Raw genomic sequence first — 19,085 nt, 5'->3', positions numbered from 1 at the left:
GCCAAGAAATATCTGAAGACAGATTTTTTCAAAGGTTTTATGGACCGATGAGATGAGAGTGACTCTTGATGGACCAGATGGATGGACCTGTGGATCAGTAATGGGCACAGAGCTCCACTCCAACGTGGAGGTGGGGTACTGGTATGAGCTGGTATTTTTAAAGATGAGCTAGTTGGACCTTTTTGCATTGAAGATGAACTCAAAATGAACTCCCAAACCTACTGCCAGTTTTTCGAAGACACTTTCTTCCAACAGTGATACAGGAAAAAGACCATGATTTTTATGCAGGCCAATGCTCCATCACTTGCATCGAAGTTCTCCACTGCGTGGCCAGCCAGTAAAGGCATTAAAGATGAAGGAATAATGACATGGCCCCCCTTCCTCATCTGACCTAAACCCTATCGAGAACTTGTGGGCACTTCTTAAGCGCTAGATTTACGGGGAGAAAAACAATACACCTCTCTGAAGAGTGTCTGGGAGGCTGTAGTCACTGCTCCACAAAAAGCTGATCGTCAACAGATCAAGAAACTGACAGACTCCATGAATGGAAAGGCTTATGACTGTTATTGGAAAGAAGGGTGGCTATATTGGTCATTGATTGATTGATTTATTTTTTTTGAAATGTCAGAGATGTTTATTTGTAAATTTTGAGGTGTTTGTTTATTATTCTCACTATAACAGATGAAAATAAACAAGTGAGATGGGAAAATTTTCATTTTTCCTTTAGTTGCATAATAAATCTGCACACTAATAGTTGCCTAATAATTGTGCGCACATATGTATTCCCCTGATGATGTTCACACTCACATTTCCGTTGTGAAACATTCAGGTTTCAGGTTTATTAACATTTTGGATTGACTGATAGCACTGTGTTTGTTCCATATTAAAATTAATCCTCAAAAATACAACTTGCCTAATAATTCTGCACTCCCTGTATTTGATAATAGACCGGGAGATAAATGATAAGGAGGAGGGGGGGTTTGGGGGGATGTGAGATATATGATAAGAGACCTGGAGATCTATACTAATAAAAGGCAAAGCCCTCACTCACTCACTCATCATCACTAATTCTCCAACTTCCCGTGTAGATAGAAGGCTGAAATTTGGCAGGCTTATTCCTTACAGCTTACTTACAAAAGTTAAGCAGGTTTCATTTCGAAATTCTACACGTAAAGGTCAACAACATCCGCCATGTTGAACTTTCTTATTTATGGCTCCATCTTCACGAAATTTGGTAGGCAGCTTCCCTGCGCTAACCGAAACCAATGTACGTACTTATTTCGATGGTATGATGCCACTGTCGGCCGCCATATTGAAGTTTCCAATGTCACTAATTCTCCAACTTCCCGTGTAGATAGAAGGCTGAAATTTGGCAGGCTCATTCCTTACAGCTGACTTACAAAACTTAAGCAGGTTTCATTTCGAAATTCTATGTGTAACGGTCATAAAGGTCGACAATGTCCAATATGTTGAACTTTCTTATTTATGGCCCCATCTTCATGAAATTTGGTAGGCGGCTTCCCTGCATTAACCGAAACCAATGTACATACTTATTTCGGTGGTATGATGCCACTGTCGGCCGCCATATTGAACTTTTTAACGGTCTTTGTTACTTATGGGCCCATCTTCAAGAAATTTGGTACGCGGGCAGCTCGGTCACCGTGTGAGCCGGCGTTGGGTCCCCCATCCCAACGCCTCCCACGTTGTTGGCTGCCTGCCTGCCTGCCTATATAAGGCCGTCCGTCGCTCCGGTCTCTACATTCCCTTCCTTGCTTCGCCATGGGATTCACATCTCCCTGCTGATAACTACAGCCTTTTTATTTAATCCATGGCTTCTCCGCTGTTTTATTGTTCGTTTATTATGATTATAGTTATTGTTTAGGTATTTTAGACTTGCTTTTTATTGTTCAGGTACCCATTTCCTTTATCATTCCAACCATACCCCCATTAACATGTCTATCGAGGTGATCACCATCGATCAAAGAACTGTCACTTACGGAGTGGTTTCCATGCCCGGAGATGGCACCTACCTTTTCCATTCTCTGTGTTACATATTGCACAACCATATCAGGCTCACTCTTGATATCCGGAGGAACATTATGTCTTATGTATTGAATGACTGGGACAGGTTCAAGGTGTGGACTGATGATGGTACAGGAGATAATTATACTACACAGGAGCACTATAAGAGTGAAATGCTTAAGCCCCTCACCTATGGTTCTGCATGTGAGTTGATGGCTGCCGCTGAATTGTTTGGTTGTCGCTTTCAAGTGTACCGAAATGGCCAAATATTTTACACCTTTCGACAACTGCCAATGCCTCTTAAACATCTTAGACTTACAGGTGACGATTTCAGTAGTGCACACTTTGATGTTTATGAATGTTTAAACTCTCAAAAGCTGGATGTGAAGTTATCAATGAAACTGGTTGTATACTTAGAACGCTTCACAGATGCCGAATGTCTCTTCAACACAAGTCTTACAAATACTGTTGTAATTGAAACAAACCATGAAACTCAAACCGATTATGACAGCAACAATCCAAGCTGTGAGATTTGAAACACGATTACTGTTCACATAGCCAACTGTACGTTGCATGCTCAAGAGTAAGCTCAGTGCACAGCTTGGTCATATTACAACCGGAGGGCCAAACTCACAATGTTGTATACAAAGAGATCCTGAACAAATAATTATTGGTATATTTTCCCTCAGTTTAAAAAAGTTTAATTTTCTTCTTAATAAAAATTTTAAGGCAGTACTTTGCCGCTGCGAAGTGCGGGTATTTTGCTAGTGTATGATAAGAGACCAGCAAATATTAGTATTTGTTGATTCCACTCTTGGGCACGGTTAGAAAAAAACATCTTCACTGCCTAGTTACTGTAAGGTATAATCTCACTTTTTTAAAATAGTACTTCTGCAGAATGAATTGCTTTTTATCAGGTGAGAAAGCCATTATAAATGAAGCAAAAGGACAACTTAAAAGGCTCATTGGCTGAATTAGGACCCTTGGCTGGCAATTGAGTAGCTCAGATGATAGTGCTTAAATATACTGTAAGTGATACTTGCAATGAAGAGCCATACACAGACTAAACAAATTAAGTTTTAAATCTGTTACTTTTAATTATGGAATCTTGTGATCCATAAAGAGGGTGAAAATGTTTTTTTCTTCATGTTTACAGATTCATTCATTTATGTTAATTTTCTTTTTTGAATTACATACTTTTTTCAGATATGTGGAAACCTAGGAAATTTTGAGCAGTTGTATTAGCCTGTTAAATCGGCTTAATGTGAGGGCTCAGTCCACACAATAAGTCTGGCATAGTAGCATAGGCCTGGAATGTTAAAAATTCCAACAAGATTACCTAGCATTGCAGGTCTGAAGTGAATTCACATGCAGCCCTTTTTAATAATGCCAAATAGACTGTTTTAATTATGTAGTGCCCTGCAAGAGTATTCAGTCCCTTGAAAAATTTTTGTAAGGTTGAGTAAAAAAAACACCTTTCAAATGTGCAGTTTGCTTCATTATTCAGTCTTTGTTGTGGGAGCTTTGACTTTGCACATAGTTGAAAAACAATTGTTATATGAGAGCCCAAATGCCTCACAGTTGGTCTGCGCTGGTAAATCATTCAAATAACTGGCACATTTTCTAAAAATACCATTATTAAGGGATCATTATTCAGGTTGTGAATGTGAAGGACAGTTGTGAAAATGGTGAATAAAGAACATCTAAAAGAGGTTATACATGAAATAATTAATTCAAAAGTATAAATTCAGAAAAGGGAAAAAATTACTAAGTGAGTTTCGCACTGACGATTTAGTTATCGGAAAGTGAATGTTGTCAAACCGCCCAAATAATGCCTAGAAAAGGTCAACCCTCAAAACTTGATGACTGGCCACAGAGAGGAATTTGGTTACTTTGAAGTAATTGAGACTAAAGTTTCACAAATCAAGCATATCAAGATGACTACATAACATTGGTTTGTGCAGGAGGATGGCACAAAAGCCATTTTTCACAAAGAACCTTGTAAACGCATGTCTGGGTGACTGGAGTTTAAATAAAAGGCACGAGAGTGATGTAGCTGAAAATCCTAAAAAATGTTAATAGGATCAGATGAAACCAAGACAGAACTTTATGGCCAAAGTTCAAAGAGATAGCATGTGGTACAAATGTAAACTATCAAAACATTAGAAAAACACCATCCCTAAAGTGAAGTATGGAGGTGGTAGGTTTACGAAATGGGGCATTAGCAATGATAATGTGGTGTAAACAGAAGGAAGGTTGGATGACATAAAGTAGAAGCAAATACAGTGGAACCTCGGTTTGCGAGCATAATTCGTTCCGGAAACGTACTCGCAGTCCAAAGCACTTCGTATATCAAAGTGAATTTCTCCATAAGAAATAATGGAAACTCAGATGATTCGTTCCACAACCCAAAACTATTCATATAAAAATGATTAATACAAAATATAAAGTAAAAATACATAAAACAAATTAACCTGCACTTTACCTTTAAAAGGAATCATGGCTGGTGTTAGTGAGTTTCTAAACTCTTGTGGGATTCCACCCAACGGAACGACACTCGGAAGAGTGTCCCAAAGCAATCGCAGTCTCCCAGCGCTGTAGCAGATCGCCGTATAAGCGTATCCAAAAAAGATCGCAGACATGCTGTAAGTGCCTGCCGTCGATGGGTGACACAAGGAACATTATAAAGATTCCGCTACAATAAATAACCGTGCTGCTGTTGTTTTAAGCTGAATAAAGCTGGTGGTGTTAAAGTACTAAGACTCAGCTTTGTGTTTTGGGGTACAAGACGGGGGCGCACACACACACACACAGTTACAATGCTGTAGTAAACAGTATACGCTTGTATGGCATGATATGAGTATGAGTGAGGCACGCAGATTTAGACAGAGAATAGGAGACGATTGCCCAAGAGAGAGAAAAGAACAATCTTCTCAGTTGTGATCGCATGATGCTCAGCAGACAAAGTGTATCCATATTACTCGTATTGCAAGACATTGCTCGTTTATCAAGTCAAAATTTATTAAAAAATTTAGCTTGTCTTGCAAAACACTTGTAAACCAAGTTACTCGCAAACCGAGGTTCCACTGTACTACCAAAAAAATCTGCCTCTTAGGGTGAAAGTTTATCTTTTAGCAGGACAATGATCCTAGACCTAAGCCTCTTACAATCTTGAGTAGCTCAAGAACAAAATAGGCAGATGTGCAGCAGTCAAAAGCCATGTTCTTAATCCAGAATGATAATTATTGACTCAGTTTGAAGTTTATAGTACTTAAACGTCATCTTGCTGACTTACACAACTTGAAGCAACAGTGGAAAAAGTTTATACCCTAAAAGAACTGAAGTATAATTCTTCTCCAAACTGATATTTTCCTAATATAAACTGATGTAACAATTAAAAACAAATTGATTATTGGTGCTTTGAAATAAAAAGTAATAAGAGCTAAATTGCAATGAAGGATTTGTTTTTCCAAGTCAGATAATTTGTCAATGGACTGAATTCTTTTGTAAGGATTGGTATAAGTGAGTGCATATTTTTTTGTTCTCGGTGACAGGATACCAGCCCAAGAAGCTTTAAACTAATACCGTTACTTTCATTTTTACTTAACACAAGGAGGTAGTGAAAACAATATATTTCTGTAGGAAAAATATATCCCGTTCAGCTCAGCATAACTCACCAGGCCATATTTGGTTTGAATTTTAAAACTAAGTAGCTATTTGTTTCAGAAATGTATGTAGCAGACAATTAGAGTGGGACATGCTTCTGATGTTTTAAAATAAACTTATTCTGGAATTTGTTATGTATATTAGATATTTATTTGCATGAAATACACCATTAAATCTAAGCTACTGTTCCATCATCATTTCTAAATTATGCCCCAGTCCGAGTTTACGGACCAAATTTACTCAATTTGCATAAATTGTAATGTAATACCTGTAATTTAGTTTTATAAATTCAGTTTACTGTTTTGTAAATATACTGTTGTCTGCGTGCTATTATTAATCTTATGATTAGTTCATCCTAATGGTTTAGTAAATGCTATACTCTGAATTCCCTTTTTATAATTGCTTGGCATTACCGTATATTCAGAAATGTTTAACCTAACTTTTCTGCATATCCATGTTAATTATGAAAACTAGCTGTGTTACCCGGATTTACATGGGAAATTTTCTAAGTCAGCAGATTTCATTTATAGTGCCATTTGTTAATCAGATGCATCAGAAATATCATGTTATCAAGTACTTTTCTGTTGTACAATATACACAGTATATATAATGTACAGTGATCCCTCGCTATATCGCGCTTCACTCCATCGGGGATTTTATATTCAAGTATATCTAAATATATATCACAGATTTTTCTCTGGTTTGCGGATTTCTGCAGGCAATGGGTCTTTTAATTTATGGTACATGTTTCCACAGTTGGTTTGCCCAGTTGATTTCATACAAGGGATGCTATTGGCGGATGGCTGAGAAGCTACCCAATCAGAGCATGTATTACATATTAAATAAAACTCCTCAATGATATACGATATACTTCCTGCACGGTGCTTCGCATACTTAAAAGCCCGAACAGCACGTATTCATTTTTGATTGTTTGCTTTTTTCTCTCTGTCTCTCTCTGACATTCTCTGCTCCAGACAGAAGAGGTGTGAGTAGAGGGGCTGTTCGCACACTGGCCTAGAGGATACGGACGCTTCTCTAAAAAATGCTGAAAGACAACCTTCACATTGCTCCCTTCCTTGCAGCTGCTTTGTCGGGCGGTGCTTCGCATACTTAACGCCCGAAAAGCACCTATTGATTTTGTCTAATATATTGGGTAATACCAGTATAATGGTGACTAAAGGGTGTCATTTCATGTCTAGAGGGCTTTAATAATGTTAAATGTATTTAGAAGGTCGTAAACAGGTTTTCTATGCTAAACTGTGAAAATATTCGATTTATAAATAATCCTACTTACTTCGCGGAAATTCATTTATCGCAGTAGAGTCTGGAACTGATTAACCAGCAATAAACGAGGGCCAACTGTATACTGTATATGGCATGACACCAGAATTCCACTGATATTAATATCCGCTTGATACCACAGCAAAAACAGAAATCCCATTCAGTGCCTTTCTGTTAAAGAACCTCAGTTATTTAGAGGACCAATATTTTGCCTTTGTCGGTAATACAATATAAAATATATAAATACTAGCAGTTGCTACCTTTTATGACATGCCATGTTTGTCAGTGGTCTCAATTAAATTTTGTGAGCGCTGATGAAATTGCCTAGAGCAACAACTGGTTGATGGGAATTGTTGCCCTCAATTCAGGTAGGATTAAGGGAGTAGGGGGATAACACATACACTACTAGCCAAAAGTTTTAGAACACCTCAGTTTTACTTCAGATTTAATCAGTTGAAATGCAATAAATGACCTAAAATGGTGATAAAGGAAATTGAAAACCACCAAAGGTTTAAATTTAAAGTTAAGGTTAGCAAAAAGTGAATAAAGGAAATATCAGAATACAGTAGACCCCCACAAAGACACGGTTCAGGGTTCGCTGACTCAGTTGTTCGCTGATTTTTTCCTTAGAACCTAACAATTAATTGTTAGCGGAAAGCACAAATATCCTCCACAATTTTTTTTATTGCTTTTTTCGTGGCAATACTGTGCTGTAGAGAGAACAGGAAGCAACTGCTGAGGAAAATGCGGTTTGGGATGGTGAAAGTAGCCAATCCGAGAGCGTTTTTCTTTTCTCCTTGCTGCTGATTGACTGCTGCCCTGTGACCCATCTCCAGCTGAGTGTCCTCATGTTTTCTATTTTGTTATTGCATTCATTTTGTTGTTCTGAAATGCACAAGATGTCACCGAAATGCCCTGCACCTTCTAAGGCTTCTGGCACCGAGACTAAGCGCCAGAAGAAGTTTAAAACACTCCAGGAGAAGGTTGAACTACTGTATTTTCTCCGCGAACTAAAAAGGTATGTTGTAGTAGCGCACCACAATGGCATTAATGAAAGCACTATATGCTACATAAAGAAAAACGAAGCAGCGATCCGGAGTACCGTGTCTGTAAGTTTCTGAGTTAGTGCCAAAAAGGTAACAACTGTAAGGAATAAAAATATCGTCAGGATGGAATCTGCCTTGGCATTGTAGATTACCAACTGCAGGAAGAAGAACATCCCTGTGGACGGTAATGACATCTGTGAGAAAGCACGGAAATTGTACCATCAGAAGGTAGAAGGTAACGAAGAACCACGACCAGGACCATCAATAGCACTGGAGCCTGAAGATTTTCAAGCCAGTAAGGGATGGTTTGATCGTTTTCATCATCATCAATATCATTTATCATTGGTGAGTACCTGCACATTTTACTGTATTTAAATTAAATTATGATGTATTTACTCTACTTATAACAAAGAAAACGACAGCGCATACCAAAGAAAACATGCTTGCATGAATTACAGCGATATAGCGGTAACATCGGTATTTTACATTCTAGCACCGCGGGAGACATAGCAGTACAGTACTGTACAGTATACAGGCTTACCTTTACATTCTGTTTTTAGGTAATGTATTAAGCTGAGTTTGCAATGAAATGAAAGTGCTTTGGGGGAATACTGTATTTAGGGTTTAAACTATAAAAATAGGCATTTAAAAGGCATTTTTTAACCACATCCAAAAGTCGCGGTTTTTCACAATTCGCGGGTGCTCTAGGAACGTAACCCCTGCGCATTTTGGGGGTGTACTGTATTACAAATGGACCTTCTTCAGGGAACAACTAATAGGTTCAAACATATAGATGTTCTGCAGCAATTAAAGTATAATAAGCTTTGCATGTTGGAGCAAACAGTTTGCACAATTGTTCCACCTTTTGCTGATTACTTAAAAACCCTCTGTCTTGAAGCAGAGTTGGAACAGACTGTGTTACTTCACCCTCTGAAGTACTATACTACTTGGACAATATTCTAGTGAAAACGGCAATTAACAAATGAAATGGGACGAAATTCACCCAATCAAAAGATCTGGGGCCTCAGGTATAAATGGTGCTTACGCACAACAATGTTGCGTAAGCCCATTTAAGATGCACACTTTCAGTTATCTAAAAGCTAAAGTTTGTATAAAGCCATGCACATTTTCACAGAAGCCTAACACCATGCGTACATAAGTTTCTGTTTGTATTTGCAAACAGGCAAAACCCAGCATCAAAGCAGTGCTACTGTTTCTGTGTGGTGTCCCTTTCTTTTTCAGATTCGCATCAATGGTATGGGATTTATCAAATACACTGAGATTAATTGAATATCATTTACAAATGTAATCATTCTGTAACATTATAATGGTGCACGGAATGGCAAAACTATTCCAGCTACCATAACTGCTTTAGCATTGATAAAAGATATCACAAATGGAAAAATTAAAGTAGAACATGCATTTATAGATGATGATGACTGGCTTCTAATTCAATTTCGAATTTCCAAGAACTATCCTTTTGGAGCTGTGTGATTAACTGGTACCCAGTTTACAAAGGCAGACTTTGAGGAATTGTGCTCTACCTGCTGCTTTTCAAATTCTGTCTACTTTTGGGTTTTTGGCCACAGGAGCTTTTTAATGTGAACTCGCTGACCAATAGTGTATTTCACAAACATCACTGAGTCACACTATGCCAACTGTATGGGATGGTATTATCTGCTTGTCATCCAGATATATAAAATTTCCTTACACTGTTGTTGAACTGGCAAATATGAAAGTGAAATTCACAGCTGTGTCCGGTTTTTCAAATGTAATCAGAGTGGTCAACTGCATGCACATTGCTATTCCAGGTTACATCAGCCAGCGATGAATCACAAACAGAATGAGCTGGCATTACATCACCTATAGCAGGCCAGCCTATAAATGTCAGCTCTGCAATCACAGGTGCTTTTTCCAACTAGTGTGGCAAAAGGCAAGCAGTCCTTTTAAGGATAGTGAGTCACCTCAAAGAGGTGTAAAGAGCAGAGAATCTATCTGTATTTCGTAGTATTGTCTATTGACTCTGCCACACTATAAAGGCACCTTCAGAGAATTAATTTGCTTATATAAATAGAAAGCATTTCCACTCTATTAAGGTGGCTACTCTATAGTCCACAGAAAGTGTATCCCATTATACAAGCATGCAGTGTGATGCATAATGTAGCACACAATCATAGCTTGCCCGTACCTGAAGAGAATTTGGTATGATGAACCTGACCCACCAAATGATCAGCCAAATCAGACAGCATTACAACTTTGTTTGAATGTAATTAACAGAATGTAAAAACTGGTAATCTTATGCAGCATTTATTTTTTAACCAATTAAATTAATACACCCCTTATATTCCTTAATTCATTGGCCGCATCTTTTACAGCATACACTAGTGCATTTTGTGACTGTAGAACAGCGTCCGTCAGTACGCAGCCAGATGGTCGCCCAGTGGCAGAGGGGTGTGTGCATCCAGCACCCGAAAATGTGCTGGGCCCAGCAGCACTATTGCTGTCTGGAGTCATGTCCGTTGGCACAGGAGTCAGCTTTCGTAATATTATTTGAAACCGAATAAACAAACGGTGGGTTGCGACTTGCCTTTTCACGTTGACGTTTGATATCTGTCCACACCTTTTTTATTTTGGGCACTGTGTGACTTTCTGAACTTTCGAGTTTCTCTGCCATGCTGAATTACTCAATTTCCTTTTGTTGCTGATACTACTGCTTATGCCAACAAATAGTATGTTTTTCCTAGCCTCCACTTCTCATTCACCAAAATTCTTCTTTTTTTCCCCATTGTCTTTTAACAAAACACTGAAGGGAAGGGACTATTTATATTGATTTGCTTATTCAAGTCGGAGTGGGGCAGTAGGTGCACGCACATGCATTAAATTTCACGTTGGGGAAGTGCGTGGAACTTGGTGTGTGACAGTTTTATGCAGTTTTATGGATTTTTTTCATTTCTAGTTTTGTCCATATGCCATTTTTTAGTGTGAATTCTACACATGACGTTATTGCATGAGGCCCCAGAACATTCTGAAGGTCCTCAGCTTGCATGTGTGATAAATCATTCACAAAACAATTCTACATTTTTTGGGAATGGCCCTGTATAATGTTTTTTTCGGTCAAGTTGATAAGTAAGATTGTTATCAGACATTCGACATTAGTAGTTTTGTTCAGTCGGCTTTTATAAGATTGCTACAGGAAATGACGGAAGAGGGAGGTGCTGTCATTCTCTGTGGCAGCCGGAAAGTGCCGTCATTCTCTGTGGCAGCCAGAAAGTGCCGTCATTCTCTGTGGGAGCTGGAGTGTATGGTGAACCATTTGAAATATGGTTGGTTGTGGGTATAGAATGATTATTTTTCTTCCTTAGTTCTGCAGGGTCAGAAAGGGAGGCATTAGCACCATCATACCACCCCCCATCTTGTAGCCATTCACTCACCTCTGGACCTGTTGATTGCCTCCTACTCGCACGTGTGTGACACATGATAGGTGCTTCACAGCAAGAGTACAGTGCTGTCAGCTCTACAGTTTAAATTGTACAGACAAAACTGGGTATTAGGACCTATTACCCACAACTTCCTTATTTGTGTCAATTGTATTCTGTTTTGCAGAGATGTGCAATGATGTTATACTTTAACATTAGGCCCGCACAATTATGATAAAATCAATAAGTGAGGATTATTTATTTATTATTTATATATATTTATTATTTATATTTGGTATTATAATTATGATTATTCATTTCAATTACCAACACTATAGTTAAATAAATACATCTACTTACCTACTGTTTATATTATATACGGTATATATACAGTACAGTACAAAAATTATTTTGCAGGGAACTGCTTAAAAATGTGTAAATGTGAAGGTGGTAAATGGTGGATTAGTTGAGGATTTTTAACAATTAGGGTTTAACTTTTTTTGTTTTTTACTTTTACAGTGAAAATACAGCACAGATATTAAAACAATGTTTGTGTGATTGTGTTTAATACAGTGAATCATATGCAAATAATTATGAAATAAAATTTCTTTTCCACAAAAAATGTTGCTTCAAAATAGCTGTTTTGTCTTAATAGAGTACTCTAATTTCCCCTTTTGTATTATTATGTAGCCTTTGTCAAAATGCTTCAGATCTCCCAGACTTACCACTGTTTATAAGGTATTGTACATATAGCTTCTCCCCACCTTCCCTTCTACATCTATAATCTCAGGCAATTAGGTGTAGTAAAAGACAAGCAGGAGTTAAGTTACAATTTAAACTTTGTATTATTCATAAATAACAGTATGCAAAGTACATTTGAATATTGGCAACCATACAGCCTGATAAATGTTGATGTGTAGATTCAGGCGACACACAGACTTGGTAGTTGTTTAAAATGTCTCTAGTTAAGGCATCATTTGAGGTCAGCTTTCTTCAGAACAGGCTGCATGCCTGTCTTAATATGGCTGCCGAGCTGTACTCTTCATTGTGTTGTCCTTTTCAGTTCATGCATCAGTTTGGTAAGGGAGAGAGTGAGGTCAAGTAAGCAAATTTATAGATTCTCTGTCCAACCCCTAGAGCAAATAGGAAGTCATGGTACATCATCCGATCCTGAAAATCCTTTTAGTGCAGTGACAAAAATAGCAGACTGTATACATTGAGTTCCCACTTCAATAATAATCTTGCTATTGGCTTCCTTGTCTGTAATCCCACATAAATCGTCATTAAAGAAAGCTAAGTTATTTTCTCTTGTGTGATTTCTTACTGCAGTATCACTATGTGAGGGGTGTGTCACGCCTTTTAACATTATATCAATATAGTTTCAGGTTACTTAAGACGCCGCAATTAAAAAAGAACTTATTCCAACCAGGGAGCTAGCGCCCCCTATAAGAAAACAGTCCTATGCTGTCAGTGTCTCTAATTCTCAAATGAACTTGGGCTTAGTGAATTGTAGTAGTGCTTAAATACAACACTAGTTTGTTTAGAGAAGTTTGAAACTGGGAAACCTTGAATCCTGATTGAATGGGAATGCTGAATTGAATTAATGTAGTTACTGCTGCTTTTCGCGAGTGGTACATCGCAGCAGCTGTATTAGTAGTCATGATTAATATATGATTAATTATACACCCCAACTTGGCAGCACCATTCAAAAATCATAACTGATCTAAGTTTCTAGGCTGTTTCAACTGATCATTACACCATTCTGATGCCAGTCCACTACCAATCCATAAGATATTGGTCTTTGGTGTAGTTTTCTTGGATTCTACCGTCCTTGCCTTTGTGTGTACCTTAATGGAGAGATCTTACAGTCAGTCTTTGGCTCGGTCATAATCTGTGAAGTCCAAGTCTGTAATCTTTGACTGGCCTGCATTGTATGGGATCCCAGCAGACTTTTCATAATAATGCCCATTGCTAAGTGGAACAGAAATTAGCGAAGGATACATCATTACCATACCTCTGCATCTATGCTGAAAGGCTGTTTGCATCCTTCTTCTTAAAAGAGCATTTTGAGACCTTATAAAGATTCTTTAAAATGTTGATGAAGTACTGTGGTTTCTTGGAGCCTGTACATATTCTTTCTTTCATTCTTTGTAAATACTGTCAAAGGCCATGCAGATATCAGTGAAGTTCAGTGCAAGGTTCTTCTGATACTCCAAGGTCTGGTAAATGCTTTTCCTCAAGATGAAGATTTGAACTTTGCAGGGTCTGCTGGCTCAGAAGTAATTTTGTTCAATGTGAAGGTTGTCATCAGTGTTAATTTTTATTCTACGTAGCAAGATGGCACAGCATATGTTATCTTGATACATGATGTTGACAGAGGTAAAATATTGGTTGATTAGATGGTCAGGGCAATCATGGCTACAAAAAGTTGTTTTAGTCACCACAAGCATATTTTTTGTGCTTGTACATTTTAACTAGAAGCTTTTAAAATTTAAAAAAATTTGTATACTGTGCTGTATTTCAATATATTATTTCACCTAAAGACGGACATACAGACAGACATGGTGATTGATAAGTGAATTTTCATTTCTTTTTTTTTTTATTAATTTTATTACAATCCATACATAGTAATCAAATTTTTACAAAAAAAAAGAATTATGTTAAGAACAGATCGATCCCCACCCTTGAGAGAGAGAGCAAGCCAAACGGCGTAAAATTTAAGGCTTGTAAACATACCTAAATTAATAAATTCTCTGTGCTTTATAAACTTATTTTAAAATATTACTGATTAGATCCTGCCATGTTTTGAAAAAAGTCTGTACGGATCCTCTAACTGAGTATTTGATTTTTCCAATTTCAAATAATATAACACATCGGTTTCCCACTGACTTAAAAGAGGAGAGTTTGGGTTCTTCCAGTTTATCAGAATAAGTCTGCGTGCCAAGAGTGTAGTGAATGCAATCACAATTTGTTTGTCCTTCTCCACTTTAAGCCCCTCTGGAAGAACACCAAACACAGCTGTTAATGGGTTAGGAGGGATTGTGAGTCCAAGGCTGTCTGAGAGGTAATTAAAAATTTTGTCCAGAATAATGTTAATTTGGTGCAGGCCCAGAACATGTGACCCAGTGAGGCTGGGGCTTGGTTGCAACGTTCGCAGGTTGGATCATGCCCTGGAAGCATTTTGGAGAGTTTTAGTCGAGACAGATGTGCTTGATATATAATTTTGAGTTGTATAATTGTATGCTTTGCATATGGAGCTCAGTGAATTCTCTGAATTGCTACTTTCCACTCCTTTTCTGATATATTAATTGAGAGATCTTTTTCCCAGTGTCCTCTTGGATCTTTGAAAGGAAGGGATTGTAAAATGATTTTATATATTGTAGAGATGGAGTCTAATTCCTTGAGATTGAGCAATATTTTTCCAGCATGGATGAGGGTGCAAGATGAGGAAAATCTGGAAGGTTCTGTTTAACAAAGTTCCTGATTTGAAGATAGTGAAAGAAATGTGCAGCTGGAATGTTAAATTTGGAATGTAATTGTTCATAGGATTTAAAGACACTGTCTATATAAAGATCTCTAAGCAAGTTAATTCTAATTTTTTTCCAGATATTAAAAACTGCATATGTTTGCGAAGGTTGAAAGAGGTGGTTCTCTTGCAAGGGTGCCACAGATAGAAGCTTCTCCGTCTTAAAATGCTTTCTACATTGGTTCCATATTATAAGTGAGTGGAGCACAATTGGGTTATTAGTGTATTGCCTATAGCGTGTGTTTATTGGAGCACAGAGCAAGGAATACAAAGAAGTACTGCAGGATTTTACTTCTATTGCGGTCCAAGCCTGTGTATGTTCTTCTATTTGTGTCCAGGTTCTTATAAGCCTGTATATTTGCCCCAGTAATAAAACTGGAAGTTAGGTAGAGCCATGCCGCCTTCTGCCTTTTGTCTTTGTAGGGTCGCTCTTTTGATGTGTGGATGTTTTGAATTCCAAATAAATGAGGTTATTGTTGAATCTAATTGCTTAAAGAATGATTTATTAATGTATATTGGGATGTTTTGAAATAAAAAAGGAGCTTAGGAAGAATATTCATCTTAACAGTGTTAATTCTTCCAGCTAGTGTGAGATGAAGGGTTGACCATCTATGCAAGTCTTGTTTAATTTTTTCCATGCAGACGACGAAATTTTGTTGATAAAGAGCTTTATGTTTACTTGTGATGTTTACCCCTAGGTATTTAAACTGTTCTGCAATGATAAAAGGTAGGGTGTCTAATCTAATATTATATGCTTGAGAATTCACTGGAAAGAGTACACTTTTATTCAGATTAATTCTGAGACCAGAGATCTTTTGAAATTCTGTGAGTGCTGCTAAGACTGCAGGCACAGAATTTTCTGGGTCCGAAATATACAGTACCATATCATCTGCATATAATGAGATTTTCTGTTCCAGTCCTTCTCTGCCAATCCCCTTTATCTGATCAGTATATTCGACAATGTATTGCCAGTGGGACAAGGGGCATCCTTGTCTGGTGCCACGTTCTAGTTTAAAGTAGTCTGAGCAAATGTTGTTGATGCAAACTGAAGCTTCTGGGTTAGTATACAGTAATTTAATCCATGCACAAATGTTCGGGCCAAACCCAAACTTCTCCAATATAGTAAAAAGGTATTTCCATTCAATCATGTCGAATGCTTTTTCTGCATCCAATGATAATATTATTTCTGGGGTGTTTGATTTAGTTGGTGAGTATATTACATTAAACAGGCGTCGAAGATTTGAAGATAAATGTCGGCCCCTAATAAATCCAGTTTGGTCTTGTGATATTACCGAGGGGAGCACTTTCTCCATCCTTCTAGCTATGATGGATTGGTAGTCTGGCATGTTCTTCATTTATTTTAGTAATTTCGCTTTTTATCTCTGATACTTACTTCGCTTTGGATTTACTTCTGTGGGAAAGATATGAGATAATCTGTCCTCTTAAGAAGCCCTTAAGAGTTTCCCAGAGTATTCCTTCAGAGATCTCAGGGGATGTATTTGTCTCTAGAAAGAATTTGATTTGTTTGGATATAAATTCAGTACAATTCTCGTCAGCTAATAGAAGCGGGTTTAGGCGCCATCTGCGGGGTGAGTGTATGGGGCTTAGTAATTTCAGCTCCAAGATCATAGGAGCATGGTCCGAAATAACAATAGCATCGTATTTACAAGATTTAATCTTAGGCAAGAAGTTATTATCTATAAAGAAGTAATCAATCCTTGAGTAGCAATGATGTACTGGCGAGTAGAAAGAATATGTTCTTGAATTTGGGTTTAAAAACCTCCAGGGATCTGATAAGTTGTGATCAGTTATAAACTTTGTAATTATCTTTGCGATGTTAGTTGCCGTTCCCCCTGTGGAGGAAGTCCTATTTAAAAGTGGATTTAAAACACAATTAAAGTCCCCAGCCATTATAACTTTATGAGTGTTCAGATTGGGAATGGATGCAAATAAATTTTGTATAAATTCCTTATCATCAACATTAGGTGCATAAACATTTATCAAAATCATTATACAGTTAGATAAGTCTCCCATGACCATTACATATCTCCCTTTAGGATCCAATACTACATCTGATGCTACAAATGGAACAGTTCTATGTATGAGAATTCCCACACCTCTAGTTTTCTTTGTAAAACTAGAATGGAACATTTGGCCAGTCCAGTCTTTTTGCAGCCGGAACTGATCCTTGCTTAGTAAGAGGGTTTCCTGTAAAAATATTATTTTAGCATTTAGACCTGTTAGGTGAGAAAGTATTTCCTTTCTCTTTAATTCGTGATTCAGGCCTTTAACATTCCAGCTTACGAAGTTAACTGTCCCATCATGGAGACACTGATTCTGAGTTTTTGATGTCATTTTATAGTCTTCAACAACAACAACAACAACATTTATTTATATAGCACATTTTCATACAAACAGTAGCTCAAAGTGCTTTACATATTAAAGAATAGAAAAATGAAAGACATAATTATAAAAAAATAAATCAACATTAACATCGAATAAGAGTAAGGTTCAATGGCCAGGGGACAGAAAAACAAAAACTCCAGGCGGCTGGAGAAAAATAAAATCTGTAGGGATTCCAGACCATGAGACCGCCCAGTCCCCTCTGGGCATTCTACCTAACATAAATGAAACAGTCCTCTTTGGATTTAGGGTTCTCACGGAAGGGCTTGATGATGATGATGGTCACGTAGACTTCTTCCTTTTAATCCGTCCATCATTGTTGGAGCATCATGAAGCTTTGAGTAGGTGGAGGTGGCGCAGGCCACCACCACAAAGAAACCGGAAAAAGAAACAGAAAAGAGAGTAGGGGTCAGTACCGATTTTAGAGCCACCATGAATAGTTGTTATGATGAATTGAACATACAGAGTATCAGTCTTAACTGGAAATGAAATAGTTTAGGTCTTAATTTCCTATTTCCCCAAGAGTTGTTGCCATGCAGCTTATTATTACGTTGATAGTTATAATTATAAAGATTGAGAGGATAGATTAGGTATAGATCAAGCCTGCTCTCTTTCTCCCCCCCTTAACCCCCCACCCTCCCTTTTTGCCTCCCCAAGTGAGGCTAAAACCCACTTCACGCAGTCCCAGTCCTCTTGACATACCCAGAGACAGAGCACGTCCAAAGCACAACAAGCCCCCATGCAGTGGCGCTTTAGGGTTAAAAGATAGATATCTGTTACTAATTATAGTCTTTAAAAGAGATAAAAAAGGAAAAAAAAAAAACAAAAAGAATTTTGCACTTAAAATATATATATAGTCTTCAGCAATTTTAGTGCATTAAGATGATACCCCCAGATAATAAACCCGGGTGATGGTGTTAGATGTGTCCAAAATACAGTAAGCATAACAAGTCTTAATGCAGTAATAGCAATAACACTAAACCAAGGGTATGATATTGAACAGTCTCGTTTAGGGTAGAGATGAGATAATTAGCAAAGGAAAAGAGAAAAAAAAAAGAAAGTAATTAGGCAGAATAAAACATAAACAGATAGCGCCCTAGTAATAAGAATATATGAGAATATATGCTGATAAAAAAACCTGTATTTTAAAACGAATAGATCAGACAGAAGATTATTATTTCCTAGCTTTATCATTTACCGCCATGACTCACTATTAGGTATCAGAATAGTCCCGGGATCAGCTTTCTTAATTCATTTTCTGCTTCTTCCTTGCTAGCGAAGACATAGAAATGACCTTGCCATTCCACTTTCAGTTTTGCCGGAAAATTTTCATTTCTGATCTGGGCAGCCATTAATCACTAGTTGTATTACTCTTGTATGTAAAATAAACTCTTTGAGTTATATCCATTCACTGCACTTTTGTAGTTATGGATCAGTTTGCTCTTTCCATATTAAGTTGTTAGCAGTCTGAAACCAGTGCTGCTGGGGTAATTACAATTCATGATGCTTAATACATTATTTTTCTACACCTAGATTAAGTATTCTGGTGTGCTTGGCACAAGCACATTTACAAATAATCTTTCGCTGTTGACTGTTCTGGTTGAATCGGCTACCGTTATAAAGGTGCCAATATACGCTGTCTTTAAAGGTTTTGGTATTTTCTCCAATTAACTATTTCATGAAAATACTAACTTGTAGGATAGATATGCTTTAAATAGAATGTAT

At 37.5% G+C, this 19,085-nt stretch overlaps 1 protein-coding gene across 1 annotated transcript in view; it reads left to right on the top strand.

Annotated features, from left to right (window-relative positions):
• si:dkey-151g10.3 (serine/threonine-protein kinase WNK3) overlaps positions 1–19,085 on the top strand; it is a 321,517-nt gene that overhangs the window by 61,067 nt on the left and 241,365 nt on the right. The gene's annotated exons all lie outside the window — the stretch shown is intronic.

This window comes from Polypterus senegalus, chromosome 13, assembly GCF_016835505.1.
Source record: "Polypterus senegalus isolate Bchr_013 chromosome 13, ASM1683550v1, whole genome shotgun sequence".
Classification (NCBI taxonomy): Eukaryota; Metazoa; Chordata; class Cladistia; order Polypteriformes; family Polypteridae; genus Polypterus; species Polypterus senegalus.
The sequence above is the reverse complement of the archived record's forward strand: the minus strand, read 5'-3'. Positions and strand labels throughout refer to the sequence as shown.